Source organism: Pseudorca crassidens, chromosome 3 (genome assembly GCF_039906515.1).
Source record: "Pseudorca crassidens isolate mPseCra1 chromosome 3, mPseCra1.hap1, whole genome shotgun sequence".
Lineage (NCBI taxonomy): Eukaryota > Metazoa > Chordata > Mammalia > Artiodactyla > Delphinidae > Pseudorca > Pseudorca crassidens.
In genome coordinates, this window is record NC_090298.1 from 57,752,994 (window position 1) to 57,770,185 (window position 17,192).

Here is a 17,192-nt window from a genome sequence, read left to right on the forward strand (position 1 = left end):
GGCCCTGTGGGGCTGAACAGGTCACACACACAGGGTGAAAGCTGGCCTTCAACTCCTCTGTGCCTTGTCCAGCACCAAAATGTTCTGTTATCAAAGTTTTTTGGTCAACTCCACAGGCACAATTCTCACGCAAAAATCAAACAACAAAAAAGCAAAAACAAAAAATTTGAGTTGCATTTTTTACCTGAAGTCTATCTCCCTTTTTTCAAATTCCTTTGACCATAAGTCCTTCCTGACTTCATTTTATTCTCCAAGATGGATTTTTCTTCTTTCCTGTCTAAAACATCCAAATGACCTCTGCTTTGGACTTTTTCTAAATCACCATATGTTAGGTAATTGTGCCCAAAGGAATTACTTCCAGAGTGGCCTAAACACAAAAGAAAAACACACAGCCAACTTTTTCTCTAGAACAGTGCAAACATTTCCTTAAACCTAAGTGTCTCAAGAGGAAAATTGACAGAATAAACCTTTCACCCAGCGAGTCCACTCTGCATAGTGCTTGTACTGAATCCTTCTTTTTGCATTTTTACATCTCTGATTTATCTACTGCTTTGCCAATAAAAGCAGTCATGTTCTTTGATTTAAGTTTTTTTACAATGGAAAAGTGGCCAGAGAAAATGACTCAGTTGAGTGTTTTATTAATGGAAAGAACTGATATGCCAGCAACAATCCAAGTTCTTTGCCCCTTCTCTATCATGTTACACCATAATACAGCACCTCCCTGAGAAGTCGGAGATTGCAAGTTAAATGCTAGCAAATCAATGGTTTGTCAGATGTTAGGTTCACTGAAGTGCCAACCACAAAACACAAGGAACTGTCAGCGTTGAGAAGTAAAATCTACTCATAATTTTACAATTACAAAGCAACTACCAAAAAAGGGGAAGATTCTCTTAACATGTCTTAAAAGGAAATAAGTTTGATTTCTTGCATGAGTTTTTCTGCTAGGTTGAAGTTACTGAAGTCTCATTCAGGTAGACAAACTCCCTGTACAAAATTTTACCGTCACTTCAAATAGATGGAAAATCAGATTTATTCTTGAAATTAACTTCCGGAATTTTAAGAAGAGAAAGTGATTACTTCACATCTACTCATGACTGACAACCCAACCTCAAAATGAATTTATTTTCTATTATGAAAGTTTGGGGTGTTCTGCTTATTATCAAAAACAAGTACATTTACTCTTTTTCTTTAATCGTATTTAAAAACATCAAAAACCCATTTGTCTCAAATATTCAAGATCATATATGTTCTGTTTTAGGGGGAAATTTAAGGCAAAGATGTTATAAACACTGATAAACCACTGTCTAGTTCATGATAATTCCAAATATTTGAATACATATACCCTTCAAACTATGAGCAAACAAGTAGAAAACAATAAACGCCTATTTTTTTAAAAATAAATTTGTTTATTTATTTTTGGCTGCATTGGGTCTTTGTTGCTGTGTGCAGGCTTTCTCTAGTTGCGGTGAGCAGGGGCTACTCTTCATTGTGGTGCGCGGGCTTCTCATTGCGGTGGCTTCTCTTGTTGCAGAGCACAGGCTCTAGGAGTGCGGGCTTCAGTAGTGGCAGGACACGGGCTTCAGCAGTTGCTGTGGCACGCGGGCTCTAGAGCTCAGGCTCAGTAGTTGTGGCGCACGGGCTTAGTTGCTCCACGGCATGTGGGATCTTCCCGGACTAGGGCTCGAACCCGTGCCCCTGCATTGGTAGGCGGATTCTTAACCACTGCACCACCAGGGAAGTTTCCTAAATGCCCATATTGAGAGCTCATCTACTTCTCTAATGGAAGGATTATATCTAAACCACAGCATTAGTCTCTTAGGGCTGCCATAGCAAAGCGTGACTTCAAACAATGGGAATTTATTTTCTCACAACTTAGGAAGCTAGAAGTCCAAAATCAAGGTGTCAGTGGGCCATTCTCTGTGGAGGCTCCTCCCTTTCCTCTTGCTGGCTTCTGGTGGCTGCTAGCAATTCTTGGCATTCCTTGGCTTGTGGCTGCATCACTCCAATCTCTGCCTCCATTGTCACATGGCCTTCTCCCTGTGTCTCTCCTCCTATTCTTACAAGGACCAGTTTTATTAATCTGCCTGGCCTGCTATAACAAAATAGGATAAACTGCGTGGCTTAAACAACAGACATTTTTTTCCTCACAGTTCTGGCTATAAAGGCTAGAAGGTGCCGGCTGATTTGGAAGGTAATGAATCTGAGGGGAACACTATTCAACCTGGTACATTCCCCTAAATAAATATATAATAATCTCTTCTGTGTTTAAATGAAATAAAGCAAAATATCTTTGCATACTGGAAAAAGAAAGCCCAATGAAGCCCCTAAGAATCCATTCCATTCAGTCATCCATCCCATCAGTTCTCAAAGTGTGATCTAAGGACCCTTTGCCCCGATTCAGCTTTGGGAGGGGCTGATTAAAAATGCAGATTATTAAACATAGTGTAAACTGAGAGATTTTCTGGAAGGAGATTTCTCCAGGCGAAAGAAATGACCGTCCAAGTGAATCTTATTTTCCATTGCTATTACCAAACCTGAGATATTTCCAGAGTTGTATTGTCTCCTGGAAGTATCACACTTTGATTCCAATTGCCTTTGCCATGACTGGCTCCCCAGAATACCCAGTTTCTCCCTTAAATTCAGTGTGGGCACAAGTAAATTCTGTTTCTTGAGTTGCCCTTCATGCAGCTAAGACAGGCTGGCATTCAAAAATGACTTAGCTGGGAAGCAGCCACATAGCACAGGGAGATCAGCTCGGTGCTTTGTGACCACCTAGAGGGGTGGGATAGGGAGGGTGGGAGGGAGACGCAAGAGGGATGAGATATGGGGATATATGTATATGTATAGCTGATTCACTTTGTTACACAGCAGAAACTAACACACCATTGTAAGGCAATTATACTCCAATAAAGATGTTAAAAAAATGACTTAGCTGAATATGATGGGAAACCAAAGGAAAATATAGGCAACATTATAATAGTCACTAGGTTTTCAGGGTATAGAGAGAATTCAGAGTCAACGTCAACAACAGTGGAAGGACTAGGGCAATGTCTGAAGCACCGTCCTTCCCTGCTCCCTGCCGATCTTTTGCCAGGTGTCCTGAGGCCACAGCTCGTTTTCTAACCTCCAGGAGCCGGGCTCTTCCCTACCAAACTGGAGTTTCTAAAGACCAATCAGAAGTCACTAGTCTCCTCAGCCAGGCGCTTGTGAGGGCTTGGCGGGGGGTGGGGTCCATGAGCTCCCACTAAGAGCAGAGGGTAGAGTCTGTTCTTCCTGTTGCCTCCTTGCCCAGCATAGTACCCGGTACATGCTGGGGCTCAACGTAATGTCTCTTGGGTGAACATTTAAAACTTTGCCTCATACAAATGATCAGAGGAACCCAAAGTCTTCCCACTTAATCCCGATTTGAGATCTGAGGGCCACACTTTCCTCAAGTTGTTGGGATTGTGATAACGAGCTTCGTGACTCCCATTATCTGCACCACCCACTTCGGGGGCACTTTAGGGCCCTTCTCTCAGGAAAAGTTCCTTCTTCACAACTGGACAATTCTACTCATTAGAGCTCTCCAACCACGTGTCCAGAAAGCAGGAGTCCTCATACTCTGAAACAGGAGCTGACTCACACATTGACCTGAGGTCAGCAGACCAACCTTTTCATTTTGAAAGAAGGGAGCTCACGCCCAGAGAATGTTCAGGAACTTTCCCAGGCTCTCACGGCCATTCCATGGCAGAGATGCACCTGGAAGCCAAATCACTGAACACCCAGGTCTGGGCTTGTTTCCCTCACCACTCCTCATTGCTCTGCCTCTCTGCTTGTTTTCTCTAGAACAGCGACCTCAGAGAAGCTGTGGGAGGCTGCTCTCACCTGGGGCCCATTGTCCCTCCACTGCCTTCAGAGTCTGGCGAGCCTCTTGTTGGTTCCCAGATGCTGTCCCATGGCTCTGTGTTCACCCAGAAACTTCGCAGTTTAAGACGTAAAAACAGATGCTGCCCCAGCCTGGACTCACCTGCAGAGGCCCCTGGACACTAAAAGAAGATGGAGTTGTTTTCCATCTGGTCCAGAATGGGTCATAAATACCAGAAAGCACCTGTTGAAAGTAATGCTGTCTTATTCATGTGGGTGTGTGTTTTATTTTTTTCTCGTTTTATTTGCTTTTTGCCTCCATTGGCCCACCTCCACCTCCCTGAATAAATGCAGGCAGACCCTCTGAATGCCTGATCCCTAGGTTTCGAACGGATAAGCCAGAGAAGCCAGTAACTGCATGCCTTTACTGAGTATGCTGCACTGAAATGAGTGCTTACCTCAAGAGGATCAACATTGTTTAAGAATAACCTTGTTAAATCCTAATTTTATCCGACTCTAAAAATAACATGCACTTCTTGGGCCAGAACTGGGGGAATGTGACAGGAGAAAAAGCAGAGAAATATAAAAAGAAATTTTTCAAAACTGTAATCCCACCACCACTGTTCATGTTTTAGGGTATTTCTTTTCCATCTTAAAAAACACACACGCACACAGAACTATCATATAATTTCAGGCAAAGTAATGGTTAAAAAAGAAAGACTCCAGTCAGAAGAACAGGCATAAGAAGAGGCCTGCACATCCCAGGAACTGTTGACACATGTATAAAGATAGGAGAAGAGAAAGCTTCATTTTTCAACTTGGAAAAAGAGAAGTACGTGCGGTATTCATGTTATCATTGTAACTGATTCTTTTCAATTAAAAAATGATATTAATGAATTTGTTGGTAAGGATGAGAATACGTATTTGCTGTGGCTCTTGACGACAGTCAGTTTCTGTTCTGTTGCTGATGTGGTATGTACCCATCTTATGAATCGATGTGCTTGTCAGACAGGGCTTGTGGCAGAGGCAATGGCGGCGACAGCCTGAACACAGGAAATCACCTTCGAAGGGGAAGCTCTGGGCTGGCAGAAGTGTGTTAACCTTTCATCCATGTCATTGGGTTTAATATGTTAACTTTGTAGTAAAAGGTTCTTCTTTGAGCTCAGGGTTCATAAAAAATGTTACTGGTCCTTGATGTTCCCAGTTGAGGATAGTAAGGAAAACAGAACGCTGAAAGCTCACATTGATTGAAGCAAAGACAGAGCTGGGGGGTCAGCCCAGTGCCCCAGCGCCTCCCCAGCCTGACAGAACTGAACGGCTATTCATAGCAGTTGGAGCACATCCAAGCTACGAGTGTAAATTTACTTGTATCATCTTTGGAGAGGAACTGTGTAGTCCCCAGTGCCTCCCGGTTGATTCGGATCGACTGTTTATTTGTTTAGTCCTGTAATGATATTATCCACAGGGCTAGAGCCACACAGGGAGGATGAGGAATTCCTGAAGGAGGGAGGCTGCATGTGTTTATTGCCCTGTCAGCCCTTCACGACAAAAGACAAAAGTTGCTGTAATTTGTGTGTTCCCACACACGTGATCCATATGGACAATATCGAGTATAGGTGCTGAGGAAGAAAAAAGAAAAGGTTTACCGGAAATCAAGATGCCAGCTGCTTTGTGAAAAATGCAGAGAAATGCTCTCTAATTAAACCCACAGTTCCAGAGCTGGAAGGAATTCTGAGATGTTACGCATAACCAGAAGAAAAAAGAACTACCAGCTCTTAACTGACTTATGCCTTGTGTTGCCTTGGACCTTGAGCCTAATTTCTTTTCTTTTCAAGCTCAGCGGTTAGCAGGTTTCTCATGGCCATGCCTGTTGGGGTGGGGAACCATGATTTCCCCTTATCCTCAGCACATTTATTTATAGCTCAGTTTCAATGGAGTTCCTCGCTGTGGGCATATTATCGGAGCCAATTCTAGTTCATCTCCTCAGTATCAGATTGAAACCCCTGAAATATGCTGCCAGTTGGTTCCTGATTGTTTTTCTGGAAGCTTACAGCTCTGAGAGCATTTTACCTCAGGAACGTGCTGTCCATCCAAGAAACACACGGCTTGAAAGGACAAAATGAATCAACGGAGTCAGCATGTCACTCAGTGGGCTGGCAAACAGTGATCTGCTGAGGGGCAGCTGTGCTCAGTCTTCTGACTATGGGGCCATTATGGCCCTGCCACGTGGATGCAACCATTGCACGGTTTGATCCGTGCCACCTAAGAGTCTCACACAGTTTATCGATGCCAAGACAATGAAGGGCACTGCAGTGAGGGCTGACTGGAATATGAATACAAGTGGGACGGATAGCTCCCACAGGCCTTGAGAAACAACAGTCAAGGACATGCCCAAACCGCCCCAGCAAAGTGAGGCAATGCTGCTAGATGCCAGTGAGGAATGATGGCACAGTGGGTAACCTCAAATGGCCTGGGCTCATTCTGATTAATGGGACAAGGCAACCATAGATGCATCACGAGTAGCAATGGTCCCAGAAAATAGCCACTTATGGTTCCCAGACAGTGGAGACATTTCGTGACCAACAAGAGGGAAAGGAATATGAAGAACCATCTCCATCGTCCCGGCAGCAGTATTCACTATAGAGCCCCTTCCAAGTGACACCGACACCTCCAGTCTATAACTAGCGAAAGCCGAACTGTGCATACGTAATTATAAAATAGTAGGATAAAAGAGGGTAATGCCCAACAAGTGAACCAGGGGTCCATTAGTAATCCTCAGTGCCCCCGAAATGGTGGAAGAGGCAGCAGTTTCGAGATAGACGCTGCTACCCTTTGGATTTAACTTCAGGCTGGTTGGTACCCACGGGCCTCTGAGTCTGACTTTTCAGTTCTTCTAAGTAGGGAAGAAAGCCTAGAAGAATCGCTTCACTTCGCTCACTGGGTGTGAATGGGAGGCGGAGATGGGAGGTGAGGGAATAAACTTGCCTTAGAACAAAGCAAACAACCGTATTAAACAGAGGGACTGTTATAAAAGCAAAATATAGACAGTGCATGTATTTTTAATGACCAGGACTAGGGTGCCCTGTGCAAACATAAACAGCTCCCTGCCTGCGGAGTGCTAGAAACCCTCCAGTCATGGAGCTCGGGTTCCCTGCCACCCCCTCCTAAGGGTGCCTGGCCCTGCCAAAAATCATTTACAAATAAAGAGCTCTCAGAAATGTGCCCGACCTTCGGCCAAAGAGGAGAACCTCTTTTCCAATAAATATTTGGCCGGGAAGGGGGGAGGGGAGCCAAGAGTAACAAAGGGAGCCCGCGGCCCGGGTTTGTTTGGATTGCCCGGGCGGCGCGGGAGCGGCCGGGCGCAGCTGACCACGGGTACAGATAGGTTAATTTCCACATGGAGCTGCAGAAACCCAATCCGCGGGTTGCGAAGCGTGGGTCAGCCAAGGCATGTTAATCTGTTTAGCATGTGCGCCGCGCGGAGGAGCCAGACCACCGGGGCGCAGGAGGCGCGGCCGCAGCCGTGCTGCTCCGGGGGAGTTAATAAAGAGCTTAAGGCAAGTAAGTGTAGCGAGGTGGCGGCGGCTCGGAGCCGGCCGCGCCCCGCGGGCCCTGGGGAGGCCGAGGCCGCCTGCTGCCCGCCGCCCGCGCCCCGCGGGGCCCTCGGCTCCGCGCGCCCCGGAGGCCGTGCGAGCGCCGGGACGGCCGAGGCTGGGCGCACGGCGGCGCGGGCGGGACGCGGGGACCCGCGGGCCCCGGGAGCGCGGGCCTCCCGCCCCGGAGGGCGGGGGAGGAGGGGGAAGCCTCTTCTCTGCTCTCGCGCCGTGGGGGAGAGCAGGGGAGCGGGGCGTTCGCCATTTCGAACATTTTTAACTAATCAAAATATTTGCTGATGAGTATTTATTTTTACAAGAACTCGGTTTGGCTGGAGACTTCCCGAGCAACAGTATGGGCTGCCGTATTAGGTTTGTGACGGAGCCAAGTGCGGTTGGGCTTATTGAATCTGCGCGCCGGAGATCACTCGCTCTGGAGATGTTTCTCTGTACTGGGGAAGAAGCTTTCCCAGGACCATCTTTCCGCAGATGGCGCTTAGAACACAACCACATGTGTTCCCCCACCCCACGCCACCCCACCCCCCAAGCACGAGAGGCTTCGTGTATTATGTTTGGGCTGAAAGAAAAGCGGAACGCATGCCCTTTCCTAGCCAAGCAACAAAAGGGAAAATAGCGGGAAATGCCCCAGTCTTGAGAAGGGAAAGTAAACACTAACAACAAAACTGGATCAACATTACCGGTCTACCTCAATACATCCTTCCAACATGCTAAGCTTTCCTTCCTCCCTGTCATTCTTCCTCCCTACTCGAGAAAAGACTCACGTTTAACTTCACTGAAGTACAGTTACTGAGTTGAGTCGAAGGTAATTAAGCAACTATATACTTCATTCGAGTCATTGCAAAGCCACGATCACTATCTAGGAAAACCCATGAAAGATCAAGTTGAATCAAGTTTGAAAACGGGCAAATGAGGGTGCATAGTAAACAACCTTGGATTGTAAAGATATATGCAAAAATACTGGATGATAATTTTTTAAATGCTGTTGACTGAAAACCGGATTTAAATCTCCAAATTCATAGCAGTAGTAGTCATTAAGAAAAAGGACTGCTGTGGCATGAATTCCTAATCTTTAACCTCAAACGATTTTACAATGGGTTGAAGAGTGTTTCCTAAAGAGGACTTCTCCTGTGGCTCTGCCTTGAGAAAAGGGGAAGTTGGGCAGGGGTTCTCCTGAAAGGGGGCATGCAGAGCATCACTGCCAAGAAGTACCTGTAGAAAGTGTAATGAGCAGATATTTAAAATATGAAATTGGATCAGAGAAGCAGAAACTAAATTTACTCATCATGAAAAGGAAGATTTGCCAAGTGCAACGTGAGACAGGACTGTTTCAAATACATTTAGAAATAAAATACCTAAAGCGTTCTAGAGAGCCTAAGCTAAATATCACTTGGCAACGCAATCTGGTAGCTTTCAAAAACAAACATAATACTAGGATAAAGAAAGGAAAATGAACCATTAGGAACCACGCACAAACACACTTCTCCCTTTATTCATACTTTTTATTCAGTCTGGGGAGCCACAACTGAAGAGATTTAGAGAATTAAAACAGTTTCCCTTTTCTCCTCTACTTCCTTCACTTGCTTGGTTTACATTGGTCATTAAGTGTCCAGATCTTAATGACATTTGCCACCTGTCTAATTTTGGCCCAAACACTCCCTCCTCCAGATCAAAATTAAATTATCTATGTCTCCATCAAGTGTGAAAAGAGCTTGTGGCTTCTTTTGATCAAAGATATCCATGGCCCTGAATTTTAAAAAGAAAAGGACAGACAACATTAATAAAAATTGCCCACATTTCATATTATTTTAAAACCGGTTGGCAGAGATGAAGGGACTAAGGAAAGAAAAAGTTTCAGAGACCCAAAAAAAGTCATAGCTGAGGAACTTAAATTCTTTGGAATCAAAGAAGAGAACAGGTTTCAATATTTCAAACTCAAATTTCCTTTACTCAGTGACCCCAGCCAACAGAGGACACTTTGCTCCTGCCGGTCAAGAGAAAGACATCAATAAAATGCCTGGATGTCCAATAAACCAAGGAGACTGCCTACCTGGAAGGTGACACATTCTCATGTCCAAGCTGATTCTTTTGATACCCCCTCACATCCATGTGAGAGTGTCTTAGTCAGCTCGGGCCGCTATAACAAAATACCATAGACTGAGTGGCTTACACTTAGAATTTATATCTCGCAGTTCTGGAGGCTGGGAAGTCCAAGATCAAAGTGCTGGCAGATTCATTTCTTGGTGAGGGCCCTTTCCTGGCTTGCAGACTTCTCCCTGTGTCTTCACATGGACATGGAGAGGGAGCTCCAGTCTCTTCCTTTTCTTATAAGGACACTAACCCATCATGGGGGTCCCATCCCCATTATCTCATCTAAACCTAATTATCTCCCAAAGGCCCCACCTCCAAATACCATGAGGGGTTAGTGCTTCAACATGTGAATTTTGTGGGGGCGGGGCAGGGGTAGGAACACAAACATTCAGTCTACAACAGGGAGGCACTACCAAGTTGGTGCAATGCAGCTATAGAACTGGTAGGACAGGATTGGGTGGCAAATCCCTTCCCACCTTCAAGGTGCAGACCAAGACACTGCAAAGGACCCCCTCCCCATTTGAAGCTTTGTCCGTCTTCCTTCCTTTATTTATTTATTTATTTTTATTTTTGGCTGCCTTGGGTCTTTGTTGCTGCGCGCGGGCTCTTCTTCGTTGCGGTTCCCGGGCTTCTCATTGTGGTGGCTTCTCTTGCTGCAGAGCACGGGCTCTAGGTGCACGGGCTTCAGTAGTTGTGGCACTCGGGCTCAGTAGTTGTGGCTCACGGGCTCTAGAGCGCAGGCTCACTAGTTGTGGCGCACGGGCTTAGTTGCTCCGCAGCATGTGGGATCTTCCTGGACCAGGGCTTGAACTCGTGTCCCCTGCACTGGCAGGCGGATCCTTAACCACTGCGCCACCAGCGAAGTTCCCATCTTCCTTTTATGAAACCCCTTATTCCTCTGTTAAAAATTTTACAGCACTTACTTTTGCCATCCTTGTTTAGTTCCTAGCATAAGCTGTTTTGGATTAGTTAGATTCCATGGCCCCAGCTGGAACTTTACGTCAATAACAGTGGTGATATGATGAGGACAGCAGCTGACATTGATTTGGCCTGTCTCATGTGCCAGTGCTTTGCATGCATCATATTATATAACTTTCACAATAAACCTATGAGGCAGGTATTATTAGTACCCTTTTACAAATGAGAAAACTGAGGCTCAGAGAGGCCTATTCACCAGGTTAATAAGTGGCAGAGCTGAGTCTCAATCCATTGGCCTTCCGAGCCTGAGCTCTTAACCAGTGCACTGTCATATGAGCCCTTCCTTGTGCACACGGTGGGCCCCCCTCAAATGCCTGTGGAGGATGGTAATGTAAAATTTCATTTCAGTGCTCCTGGGATCAAAGAAAGCCTAAAATTTTGAGCACTAACTTTTTTCTTACTGGGTGAAAAAATTATATTTCCAACCTCTAGATGTATTAACGCTTGCTCCCTCCCCCTTTTTAAACTAAGGTCTTTCTCCATCACTTATAACTAGATTCAGTTGTGTACCTTCCCTGAGCCTGTGTCATTCTGTTTGCTGCAATGAGTGATTGATAGCTTAAATTTTTAGTGTATTAAACACCAGACTAGTGGGAAATTTTACTTATCCCATTTGTTGTTCTTAAAAAAAAAAAATCTAAGACTGATGAGATACAGGGAAAAAAGTCAGGCTTCCATGGAACTGAGTTTCCCAGGGCCCCCAGTAGGTAGCTGGACTCGGGGCAGGAAGTGAACCCAGAGCATATGCAGAGCTCCAAGGGAAAAGACTGCAGAAACCCAGTTAAAGTGCTCAAGGGGTCTGGGAATGGCTCCTGCTATAACAATCCTTGGGGTAAGGGTTGGACATCCATCAATCAGAGAAAGAGAACAGGGCCTGGGATCTTGATTAGCTCATGGGTCTCCTGCCTACAAAGATGGAACTGGTAATACTGCTGCTTCTCTTCTAAGTAAATATGCTGTCAAATTGAGGGGCAAATCTGGTCAGGTACCTTGGAGGAAAGTACCGCAGAAAAGTTCTTTTCGAAAAGGACATTGCCTCGCTCCATCACCAGAAAGTATTTTTTCCCTAATAACGTGATTGATGAACGGAATCACTTTCAAATCACGATGGATCCATGTCATTCAGGTAAGCCATTTGTCTGGGGTTCCAAATGGAAAAGAGGACCAATCCCCCAGAATTCCTCAAACACCAGGTGCACTTATACTGGCCAGACTTGCCTGGAAACGAGAACAGAGTGATGCTGCTCGGTGAATCCCCCAGGCTTCACATTCCAAAAATGTCCTATTAAGTGAGTCCGAGCAGTCGCTTCTGAAATCATAAATTCCAAAAGACAATGAGCGCTGCAATCACAAGGGGTAACAGAAGCCAAACACATTAGGAACATGTTCCTTGAGCAAATAGCATAATTCCGGACACGCGGGAACACATGGTTTGCTTCAAACATGTTTCATTTTGTCATCGCACTGAGTGCACAGTATTTCTCTTTGGGTGCAAGAGTGATTGATTTCGCTGGGAGAATTGTTTGTAAGAACATGAAAGTTGCCAAAGCAAACACGTTGGAGGGAAGTGTGGAGAAGGGGAGTTAAAGTATTTGGAGTAGATCTGGGTTTGGGAAGTTCATGCAGAGGTGAGACAGTGCGATGTAGAACAAATAAAAACATTCTGCACACTTCATCTACATAAATTATGTTCAGAAATTCACTCTCCGTAGACATTAGCTGTGTAGCTACAACTCTCCCTAGTGTGCCTCTAGAATGTGGGCACAAAGCCAATTTTTAAGTGAATGATTTGTAACTTTTCCTCTCCATAAATTAATCTATTAATATTTAGATCATCCTGATTTTAATCCACAAAAGTCATGTAGTCACTGTAAAAAAAACCCAAAAACCCTAAAATCTATTTGTCTTTCATGATAAAATTCTATTACCAGCTTGTTTTAATAGATTGTCTAAAGATATGTTGACAAAATGAAAAGCATTAAGAATAGTTCCTTTGATCTGTTTCTCTACCATGGGGAAAAAAAAAAAAGAAAAACCTAAAACTCTACCTAAATAATACACAGCAGCATTTACAATCATGTGAGTTTGAAATGTTCCTTTTGGTCATTTACTTTACATGTAAATTTTATGTTAGACATGAGAAATTTCTTAGCTCTTACCTGCCTGTAGGTATTAGCTTCTAAAAGGTATAAATTTGTTATAAAATTCTCGTGATTCTTAGATGCTTAAATGTGGTTACACCACAAACTAACAGATGGAATTTTTGTTTACTCCATTAGCAATTTTTTCATATAGCAATCCTTAGAGTGCAAAAAGAAAACTTCTGAAAATTAGCAATAAACTATCTGAATAAATATTATCATTTAAAGATGATACTCTAAGTACAAAATAAATAAAGCCGAGAGGATAGAGACTTTTTAACTGACTCTGTACAGTACCAGCATAGCTCCGTGTACAGGAAGGTTTTCATCACTCATGCTAAGGCACAATCTCTCTCTGCCTCCTACTGTTGTTCTACTGCCCATCTAGTATTTCATGGAAGGGCAGGAGGTCACTTGTATTAGTTACCTATTGCTGCATAACAAATTACCCCCAAACTTAGCAGTTTAAGGCAACAACATTTATTATCTCAGAGTTTCTGTGGGTCAGGACTCTGATCACAGCTTAACTGGATCCTCTGGCTCTGGGTCAATCACATGCCTGCAGTCAGATCTCGTGACATGACTGGGAAGGATCTGCTTCCTAGCTCACTGACATGGTTCAGGATGTCAGGATTGGTGGGATTCAGTTCCTTGCTAATTGGTGGACTGATGCCTCAGTTCTTCCAGGGCTGTTAGCTGGTGGCCTCCCTGGGCGCCTTCCCGCATGGACCTCTGTGTCGAGCATCTCACATGTCAGCTGGCTGCATCAGAGTGAGCAAGTAGGTGGGCAACAGAGGGGACCAGCAAGATGGAAGACACAGTCTCTCATATCCTGAGCGTGGAAGTGACATCCCATCACTTTTGCTTTATTCTCTTTGATGGAAGCAAGTCACTATGACCAGCTCACACTCAAGGGGAGGGAGCTGCATCCTTGGGAGCCATGTCAGAAGCTGCCTACATTTCCCTGATGACTATTAGGGGTATACTTCCCTGGCATCCTAGGTCCTACTTTATACTCTAGGACAGTAATTCTCACAGTGTGATTCCCGAACCAGCAGCATCACTTGGGAACTTGTTACAATTGCACATTCTCAGGCCCAGTTCAGACCTACTGAATCAGAAACTTTGGGAATGGGGCCTAGCATGCCGACAAGCTTGCCAGGTGATTCTGAGCATGCTAAGGTTTGAGAAGCATCACCTTCAGAGCAAAGGGAGCAGAACTGATTGAACATCCCATTTTCTCTCTTACAAGACCAAGACCTCAATCATGGAAAGGTCTACCCACGTCATCAGCATACTCCTGACTGCTGGTGGTTTGTAATGATGATGATTTGCAACGTAAACCAAGAGGCATCTCACAATGGTACCTCATATAGCATATCTGGAAGAGATATTTGGTTTTTCTTTACCTTGGATTTAAGTTTTTCAGCTTAGTGGACCTCATGGACCTAACCCCACAGGTTTGGGGACCAAAGGGAACTATATTTATTGAACAAAGCTTCAAAACAGCTAATCAACAGGAAAAAAATTCATCCGGTCATCTACATGCCAGATTGTTCACATACTTTGATTCTCTAATCAATTTCTTCTTAAATTCTGTACCTGCTCTTAAAAAAAAAAGTTGTTAATGGCCGCAAGTGTGTTTCTAAAGTGTGAAGTGGCTAAGAAAACTAATTCTATATAGTAAGTCCTTCCAGTAGGAATGCAAACTCTGGAGTTGGCATCATAGCCACAGAATGCTGTGGAAAATTCTCCACTCCTCTCCAATTATGTCCTTCTGGTCTCTTTACCATCCTCTCAAACTCATCTTTGGGAGGCCTCCATGATGTTGCTGAAATACAGATTCTGGGGTTGAAAGATCTGGGTTCAAATCTGAGCTCTGCTACTTCGTACCTGTGCGGCATTAAGCAAGTTACTTAACCACTCTGAGCCTTTATTTCCTAATGTAAGACAGGCCAAACCTCTATCTCATCAGGTTTGATGGATAAATTAAAAGTGATATCATGCAAAAAGTTCCCAGTACATGGCAGGTGAATAATAAATGTTATTCTCCCCTCCCTTTCCCTTGCATTCCCCCCTCCCTTTCCTTTGCATTCCCCCTAGTTCTTAATATAACACCTTGTACATTTTAGCTTTTCAATAAATGCTAGAGAATCCAGAGCTGTGTCCTCAGGCGGTTGGGCATTTTCAGAAAGTAGACAGCAGAGCACACGATATAGCCAACTTCTTATCCTTCTTAATACACACACACACACACACACACACACACACACACACACATATATATATAAAACATATTCTGTATCCTTCTTAATATCTCATGAGGTGGATTCTCCCAAAGAATCACCCTCCTTGATTACATGATGTATTAAATTTGTTAATCTGAATAGTGAATTCAACAGCCCTATGTGATTCTATTGGTGATGGTGTCTTGTCCCCTAGAGCACAATAGTGTATCTAATGATATCTCAGTGCAGTAATCTGTAAGGCCTCAACTGCCCCTTGACACGGAGGTCATAAATATGGAAAATGAATTCCACTGTTGTAACTTGACACCTCTTTCCCAGATTTCTGTGGATATAAATGATAGTTTCCCCATACTATATTTACTTTAATTTTGAAGAGTGTGGCCCTACTTTGGCAACTCTGTGGCCATATGCTGAAAAAAAAGCCTAAATGACAGCTATTCCAACCCTCCTATTGACTGATGGCAAGTTGGTGACTTCATTAAAAATTCATATTAACAGGGACAATTCAGAAGGAAATATAGCAAATCTTCTAGTGCAGTTTTATAATATTCTTTTATTAAAAAAAGATCTTGGGCTTCCCTGGTGGCGCAATGGTTGAGAGTCCGCCTGCCGATGCAGGGGACGCGGGTTCATGCCCCGGTCCGGGAAGATCCCACATGCCGCGGAGCGGCTGGGCCCGTGAGCCATGGCCGCTGAGCCTGCGCGTCCGGAGCCTGTGCTCCGCAACGGGAGAGACCACAACAGTGAGAGGCCCGCGTACCGCAAAAAAAAAAAAAAAAAAAAAAAAGATCTTGTAGTACCAATTCCTTGCCTTATAATTAAAAAGAACCTTAAAATAGTATAATGACTGGAAGACATATATCAAATGGATGTTTTTCAGTTATTGATTTGTAGGTGTGTAGGCATAACTTTTGCTTATTTAATACAAATCAACTTTTAGCAAGCAAGTAAATGAAAGTACGAAGAAAAGTCTGTTCAATTTGAATGGGAAGATCTCTTAAAAGTCTTTAAAATTATAAGAGGTCTTCTTTCATGTCAGGTAAATTAGAAATAGATACATTCATACTGTCTATGGCTGTTGGTCAAACCAATCAATAGTCATCCCGCATAGTAGTACAAATGTCAGGTACCCAGGAGCATAACTCATCATAACCCTACTGCTCTAGTTGGACAGTATAGATCCATTAGGCTAAATTGTATGGTTAGATCAGTTTCTTTACTGTTTTTCCTCGAGACAAAGCCAATCAACTCCAAATTATTTTACCCAGATTTTTCAATTGAATGGTAGATTCGTCAATTTATTCATCAGTCAGAAAATATTTGTTGAATGCTAATTATGTGCAAGGCATTATGGGAATACAAAGGGAATTACAAGGCATAGGCTTTCTTTTAAGCAGCTGAAAACACAGTGGATATTTAATAGTGGACAGTGCATATGGACACATCACAAAAGCTCATATAAAATTAATGCCAATTAAGTAGCACATTTAATAAATTCTTCGGGTTTAGACAGAGAAGTCCTTCACCGGAGGCAACGAAGAGTAACAGAGCCCAGGTTCTGAAATCAGAACCTCACCCTAGCTCGTCTATTTAAGGATATATGATAGTGACAAACTGCTTAATGTTATCATGCTTTAGTTTTCCCCTGTGAAAAACAGGGGTGTACTTTGTAGGATGGTTGTGAGAATTAAATGAGATTATTTGCATAACATAATTAGCAAACACTTAGCACAAAGTGCTCCATACATGTTAAATATGTAGTAATAGTATTCATGTAGCAACAGTATTTGTGTAGTATTTGTACTCATGTAGTAGCAGTATTCATGGAGAGGGGAAGCATCTCAGCTAGGTCTTATGTGATGTAGACTACAGAAGAAGATAAGATAGTACAGGTATGGAGAATAGTATCATCAATAGCGGAAAAAGCAGGAAAATTATAGTGTCTGCTGGGACGGTAAGTTTGGCCCAGTTGTGAAAGTTCTCGATTATAAGGTAAACTAGTAAGTTTACCTTAAGTAAACTTACCTTAAGTAAACCTTAGTAAGTCAGGATAATAGAAATATGCTGGAAGAGCTAAACCTACAACAGTTAACCACATACTCAAGTGAAGGACCCCTAGTCCACCCTTTCCCTGATCTTTACCTCTGAAATGATTCTATACGCTGCCAAAGAAACCTCAGATTTTGGTGATCAGACTAGGAGTATCCATTGATTATATGCATTTGGTTGACTCAATGTGATGAGATTTCAGTGTTCAGTTACAGGCTCACTGAAATCAT